General features: G+C 36.0%; 1 pseudogene; it reads right to left on the bottom strand.

Moving 5' to 3' along the window:
- Positions 1–4,335: 4,335 nt before the first annotated feature.
- LOC103296783 (bolA-like protein 3) lies at positions 4,336–4,666 on the bottom strand (annotated as a pseudogene).
- Between the last annotated feature and the right edge of the window lie 3,431 nt (positions 4,667–8,097).

Below are 8,097 nucleotides of genomic sequence, written 5' to 3' on the forward strand. Positions count from 1 at the left end.
CATGAAATGGGACTCCAATCATCGTAGTTTATTGTATTAAAAACATATTTTGCTTAGAAAGAGATTGAATTTCCCAACATTCGTCTGTTTGTTCAGAAGAGTTGGATTCACTTTCACTTTGTCAGAATCTATTGTGATGTTTTTTTCATTAACATTCAGTTATTCTTGTAATTATTAAGTTTTGTGTGTGTAATTTGTGTTTGCTATATAAGTCTGAAGTAATTAAAATGCCTTGTACTTGAGCTCATTTTAGTATTTTTATGACTGTATTGCCTTATTTTAATTAAACTGGTACGCTTAAATAGGTAGAAGAGGAATTAATTTTTTCCTCTTCTACTATGAACTAGATTAAAATTTATTTTTCAAGTTATTTTAATTTCTATAACTTGGAAGATACAGTAAAATTATTTTTTTTCAAAATTTTGAATTTTTTCTTTTCCCAATTTGATATAGACAATAGTTTTAATATTTTTTAAAAAGAAAATAAGGAGTTTCATCATAAATTCTCTTTATGTTTCTCCCCCTCTTTTTTATTTTTGTCTTTTTAATTTATTAAAGTAAGTTTTTATTTATTTTTTAGAGATAGAGGAAGGGAGAGGGATAGAGAGAGAGAAACATTAATGAGAGAGAAACATCATCAATCGGTTGCCTCCTGCATGCCCCCTACTGGGGTCAAATTCGTAACCACAGCATGTGCCCTGACCAGGAATTGAACTGTGACCTCCTGCTTCATAGGTCAATGCTTAACCACTGAGCAACACCAGCCTGGCTCCCTCTCTTTTTAAAATAACTACATTTTCTTTTCAATATGTGTTATTTGGATACTACTTTAGTATTAATGAATAAATTTGCTTAATGAATAAGGTAGACTTCACTAACATTGAAATCGTCTGCTCTGTGAAAGACAGTATCAAAAATTAGATGACAGGAACAGACTGTCAAATCTCAGAGGGATGGTGGGAGTGGGTGGATGGGTGGGAAGAGATTAACTTAAGAACTTACGGTGTATGCATATATGCATAACCCATAGACACAGACAATAGGGTCGTGAAGGCCTGGGGTGGGGGCTGGGGTTAGGCTAGAAGGGGTCAATGGGAGAAAAAGAAGGCCATATGTAACACTTTCAACAATAAAGATTTTAAAAGAGAGAATTAAATGACAATTCAGACAATAGTGTGGTGAAGGCCTGGGGTGGGGCAGGGGCTGGGAGGAGGGGGGTAAACAGGATGAAATTGGGGAACATCTGTAACACTGTCAACAATAAAGTAAAATGAAATATTTTTAAAAGAATTAGATGACAAGACAAAGGCTGGGAAAAGATATTTGTGAAAGACTCATCTGCTAAAGAACTATTACCCCAAATAAACAAAGATCTCCTAAAACAAAAAGAAAACAAACAGCCCAATTAAAAAAGTGTGCCACAGGCCTTAATAGATGCCTCACAAAAGAAGCCATACAGATAGAATATAAGTATATAAAAAGATACTGCACACCATCTGTCATCAGAGAAATGCAAATTAAAAAAACAAAACAAAATGAAACATCATGGTAAGTGAACAAAAAATGCAGATACAAAAGGTCACATATTACATGATTTTATTTATATTAAATGTCCAAAACATGCTAGGAATTCGAGGAAGTAGAAATGGGAAGTGGTATTATCTTTAGAGATTTGATAACATTATAAAATTATATAGCAGTGATGGTTGAAAATATACTTTATATGCTTTAAGTGGATGAATTTTTGGCACGTGAATTTTATCTCAATAAAGTTTTAAAAAATAAGAAGGATGGAATGATAAAAAAGATAAAATAACTATGAGATACCATTTCTTTCTTGTACCTATTATAATGGCTCATATGTGAAATACTGACAACACAAAAACTGGTGAAAATGTGTTGCACCAGGAAATTTTATACATTGCTGGTGGGAATGCTCAGTCATTTTGGAAAAGAACTTGGCAACTTCCTAGAAAACTAAACATACACTTAACCATATGAACCAGCAATCACACTCCTTGGTATCTCTCTAAAGGAGTTAAAAATTGATGTTAGGAAGGTGAAAAGATTAGCTAAAGAACATATATGCATACCCCTTGGGCACTAAGAACAGTGTAGTGAAGGCCAGGGGGAGGGGCACCAGGGGCTGGGTGGAGGTAGGCAAAGAGGGAGGACAGGGGGACATCTGTAAAGTGTCAAAAATTAAAAAAAAAAGTTCCTATCTAATAAAGGCTAATATGCAAATTAACCGTCACTCCATCACAAAGACGGTGGCACCCATAGCCACAAGATGGTGGTGCTCAGTCCTCTCAGACCCTCCAGAGTACCCCAGTCCCAGGGGAGCAGCCACTGAGAGCGGTCAGCATGAGCGGCCTGGAGGAATGCTTTCTTCGTCACCACGGTGACAAGGCAAACATTCCACCCCGGCCACGTAGGGCCTCTGGGCAGAGGGCACGGAGCAGCCGGGGGGGGGGGGAGGGGGAAGTGCAGGGGGGAACGCTTGCCTCATCGCCCCGGCAACGAGGCAAACATTCCACGCCCGGCCACAGATGGGCCTCTTGTCCATGGAGAGCCTCTGGGCAGCAGGCGTGGAGCAGCCAGGCCCCACAGAGAGCTACTGGCGGATTTGTGCACAGGGCTACTAGTCTTAATATAAAAACTGTCATGTGGATGTTTATAGCAGCAAAAAAATAAATAAATAAGGAGGTACTCACCAAATTTGGAAGCAGCCAAGATATCCTTCAGTAGGTGAACGATAAATAAACCATTTACTAGTATCTATACAATGGTATGTCCAGACAATGCAATATTAGTGCTGAAAAGAAATGAACTATTAAGCCATGAGAAGACATGGTAGAACCTTAAATGCATATTTCTGTGTGAAAGAAGCTAATTTAAAAAATCTACATACTGTATTATTCCAACTATAGGATATTCTGGAAAATGTGAAACTATGTGAATAAAAAGATCAGTGGTTGCCAGAAATTGGGGTGGGGAGGGACAAATATGTGGGTCACATATAATTTTTAGGGAAGTGAAACTACTCTGTATGATACAATTATGATGGATACATATCATACATTTTTCTAAGTCCATAGAAAATACAAGACAAAAAGTAAAGTGTAATGTACTAGTACTAATAAATTATGGACTTTGGATGCTTACAATGAGTCAATGTAGAGTAATCAGTTGCAATAAATGTACACTCTGGTAGGGGATTTGGATAATGGAGAAGAATATGCATGTGTGGAGGCAGGATCCAAAAGCAGGACTGGTCTCCACAAACATATTTCTTTTTTAATTAGAGCTAAGAAACAATATCACCTCTTGTTCTGTGTAATATTGAATTTTCCTTATTACATAACTCACTTATTTATTATTTTACCCTTAGCTACTATTCCTCTTTTTATTTATACCCAAATTCTTTTATTACTCTGTTGAGTAGAAATAGTGAGAGTGAGCATCCTTGTCCTTAGTCTTCATCTTAGAGGAAAAACTTTCAGTTTTTCACCATATACTATAATGTTAGCTGTGGCCTTTATTATGTTGAGTTGCATTTCTTCTATACCAGGTTTGTTGAGAATGTTTTAAATTATAAAAGTGTGACTCAATTTCATCAAATGCTTTTTCTGCATTTATTAATATATTTATGTGGTATTTATCCTTCATGAAGTTAATGTGGTATATCATATTTAGTGATTTTCATAGGTTGAAACACTCATATCCTAGGGATAAATCTCATGGTATATGATTCTTTTAATGTGCTGTTGAATTTGGTTTGCTATAAATTCGTTGAGGATTTTTGTATCTATATTTCTCAGGGATATTGGTCAAAATTTTCTTTTCTTATACTGTCTTTGTCTGGATTTGGTATACGGACTCATTTTGTAAAATGAGTTTGGAAGTTTTCAATCCTTTTCAATTTTGAAGAGTGTTAGAAGGATTGCCCTTAATTTTTTTTATTAAATGTTTTTTATTAGAGTTCACAAAGTCATCTGACCCCCATCTTTCCTTTGTTGGGAGGTTTTTTTTAATATAGATTCATTCTCTTACCTACTATTAGTATGTCCATATTTTCAATTTTTCATGATTCAGTCTTGGTCGATTTATGTTTCAAGGAATTTATTCATTTTTGTAGGTTATTATACTTGTTGGCATACAATTGTTCATAACAGTATTTTTTTCAGTTGTCTGTTGCCTTTAACATCTAAATAGATAACATATTTTTCTATAATTATAATATGGAAATGTCTATGTCATAATAGATACATTTCTTGGCAAATGCCTAGGAAAGAATGGTCAAGTTCAACCAAGGGTTTATGCTGCAGGGCATGGTCAGTGTTTGGGGACAGAGGTAAATATCTGGAATCTGTGCATTTCTTTGATTTCTTCTTTTAGTGCCTGATTTACCATGTAGTACTGATTTACCATGTCATCTTCTCCTTAAATTCTCCTGACTCGATTTGGATTTCACACATTGCCACGCAGCCTCCTGAAATGTCAATGACTTTGCAGTAGCTGGAGGAAAGTTTTCTTTGAGAATTTTGTTTACTATGAGCTCTCCCTCAGCCTGCCAGACAAACATCCTTTGGGTACATCAGAGAAGAGGAAGCCTTGGAATTCTGCTGAGCAGAAGTGCTGCTGCCTCTGGGCTCCAGGATACCATGCCCTGCTGATGAGTCCCACCCTTTTATTATTTTTTATAATTTTTGTTATATCAGTTGTGATGTCTCTACTTTCATTTCTAATTTTATATATTTGTATTTTGTGTTTTTCTTTCTTAGTTTAGCTAAAGGTTTGTCGTTTTTGCTTATCTTTTCAAATAATCAGCTGCTACTTAATTCATTATTTCTTTGTTTTCTGGTCTCTATTTCTTTTATTTCTGCTCTGATATTTGTTATTTCCTTCCATCTGCTAACTTTGAGTTTCGTTTGTTCTTCTTTTTCTAGTTCTTTGAAGTGGAAAGTTAGGTTGTTAAATTGATATGCTTCTTCTTCTGTAATGTAGGTGTTTATTGATATAAACTTCTCTCTTAGTGCCGCATTTGTTTTGTCATATAAATTTTGTTATGTTATATTTTTACTTTTGTCTCAAGATACTTTATTAATATAACTAATAAAATTGAAACAGTAATTTAAATATATTTTTTACTGATTTTTTACAGAGAGGAAGGGAGAGGGATAGAGAGCTAGAAACATCGATGAGAGAGAATCATCGACCAGCTGCCTCCTGCACACCCCCCATCAGGGATGTGCCCGCAGCCAATGCACATGCCCCCGACCGGAATCGAACCTGGGATCCTTCAGTCCGCAGACCGACGCTCTATCCACTGAGCCAAACCGGTTTCGGCTGAAACAGTAATTTAAAAAAGTCCCAACAAACAAAAGTCCTGAACTGGATGGCTTCACAAGTGAATTTTAGGAAACATTCAAAGAACACCTATCCTTCTCAAACTATTTTAAAATCTTCACGAGGAAGAAACACTTCCAAGATCATTTTATGAGGCCAACATTTTCCGAATTCCAAAACCAGATAAAGACACTACAAAGAGAGAAAATTATAGCCCAGTATCCCTGATGAACATAGATGTTAAAATCCTCAACAAAATATTAACAAACTAGATCTAGCAATACATTAAAAAGGTCATACATGCCCGGTTGGTGTTGCTCAGTGGTTGAGTGTCAACCTATGAACCAGGAGGTCACCGTTTGATTCCCAGTCAGGGCATATGCCTAGGTTGCAGGCTTGATCCCTAGTAGGGATCCTGCAGTAGGCAGTCAATTGATGAATCTCTCTCATCATTGATGTTTCTATCTCTCTCTCCCTCTCCTGAGGATTTTAAAAATCATACAGCATGATCAAGTGGGAATTATTCCAGAAAGGCAAGGTTGGTACAAAAGCCACAAATCAATAAACATAATACACCACATAAACAAAATGAAGGGTAAAAACCATAAGATCATATCAATAGGTACAGAAAAAGCATTCTATAAAATCCAATACCCAATTATAATAAAAGCTCTCAAAGTGTGAATAGTAACATAATAAAGCCATATATGACAAACCCAAAGCAACATTATACTCAACTAGAGGCCTGGTGCACAAAATTCATGCACTTGGGGGGTTCCCTCAACCCAGCCTGCACACTCTTGCAGTATGGGAGTGCTCAGGGAATGTCTGACTGATGGCCTAAGCCATCAGTCAGACATACTTAGTGCTGATGCAAAGGTGAGAGAGGCGCCTGCCACTACCTCTGTGCTTGCCATCCGTGAGCCTGGCTTCTGGATGAGCGGTGCTTCTCCTGCATTGAGCATCTGCCCCCTGGTGGTAAGTGCACATCATAGTGACAGGTCATTCCACCATTCAGTCAATTTGCATATTATGGTTTTATTATATAGGATGGGCAAAAAACTAAAAGCATTTTCCTTAAGATCAGAAACAAGACAGAGATGTCTGCTTTCACCACTCTTATTCAACATACTACTGGAATCCCTAGTCATAGCAGACAAGCAGAAGAAATAAAAGCCAACCAAATTGAAAAGGAAGAGGTAAAACTGTCACTATTTGTAGATGACATGATACTGTTTATAGAGAACCCTAAAGATTCCACAAAAACTTTATAGAACTGATAAATGAATTCAGTAAAGTAGAAGAATACATGAATAAATATCCAGAAATCAGTTGCATTTTTATATACCAATAAAGAACTGTCAGAAAGGGAAACTAAAAAAATAATCCTATTTACAATTGCATCAAAAAATAAAATACCTAGGAATAAATTTAACAAGTATGTAAAATACCTACACTCAGAAAATTATAAGACACTGAAGAAAGAAATTTAAGAGATATAAATAAGTGGAAGCATATACTGTGTTCATGGATTGGAAGAATTAGCATCATTAAAATGTCCATAATACCCAAAATAACCTATAGATTCAACTCAATTCCTATCATTATACCAATGGCATAATTCACAGAACTAGAACAAATATTCCAAAAGTGTATATGAAACCACAAGAGACCCTTAATAGCAACAACAATCTTGTGTAAGAACAAAGTTGGAGGAATCATGCTACTTGATATCAAACATATTACACTATACTACCAAGCGATAGTAATCAAAATAGCATGGTACTGTCATAAAAACAGACACATAGATAAATGGAACAGAATAGAGTTCAGAAATAAACCCAAGCCTTTATGGTCAATTAATATTTGACAATGGAGGCAAGAACATACAATGGGGTAAAGACAGTCTACTCAACAAATGGTGGTTGGATAATCAGACAGATAGATGCAAAAAAAAAAAAGAAAAGAAAGAAAGAAAGAAATTAGACCACCTTCTTTCACCATGCAAAAGAATAAACTGAAGATGGATTAAAGACTTAAAATGTAAGACTTAAAACCATAAAAATCCTGGAGGAAAACACAGCCAGTAAAATCTCAGATGTTTCTCTTAGTAATATTTTTTCTATTATATCTCCTTGGACAAGGGAAATAAAATAAAAAATAGACAAATGAGATTACATAAAAATAAAATGATTTTGCATAGAAAAGGAAACCATCAACAAAATGAAAAGACAATCGACTGAAAGAGAGAACATATTCAATACCAAAAAAAAAAATTAAAAATCAATTAAAAATTGGCAAAGGACCTGAATAGACACTTCTCCAAAGAGGACATACAGATGGCTGATAGACATATGAACAGATGCTCAACATCACTAACCATCAGAGAAATGCAATTTAAAAGCACAATGATATATCACCTCACACGTATCAGAATGGCTATCATCAATAAATCAACAAACAAGTGTTGGCAAGGATGTGAAGAAAAAGGAACCCTTGTGGACTGTTGGTGAGAATGCAGATTGGTGCAACCACTATGGAAAATTTCCTCCAAAAGTAAAAATGGAATTGCCTCATGATCCAACAATTCCACTTATGGTAATATCTATATATATAAAGAGCCAGGGTCCATAATGTCCAAAACGACCAAAGGGACGACTGAATGCTAGGCTACGCGCAGCAGGCTCAGATGGGTGGGGACTGGCGAGTGGGCTGAACTGCTGGTCCCTCCCCCCCCACCTTCAGCGG

This window comes from Eptesicus fuscus, chromosome 1, assembly GCF_027574615.1.
Source record: "Eptesicus fuscus isolate TK198812 chromosome 1, DD_ASM_mEF_20220401, whole genome shotgun sequence".
NCBI classification, from domain to species: domain Eukaryota; kingdom Metazoa; phylum Chordata; class Mammalia; order Chiroptera; family Vespertilionidae; genus Eptesicus; species Eptesicus fuscus.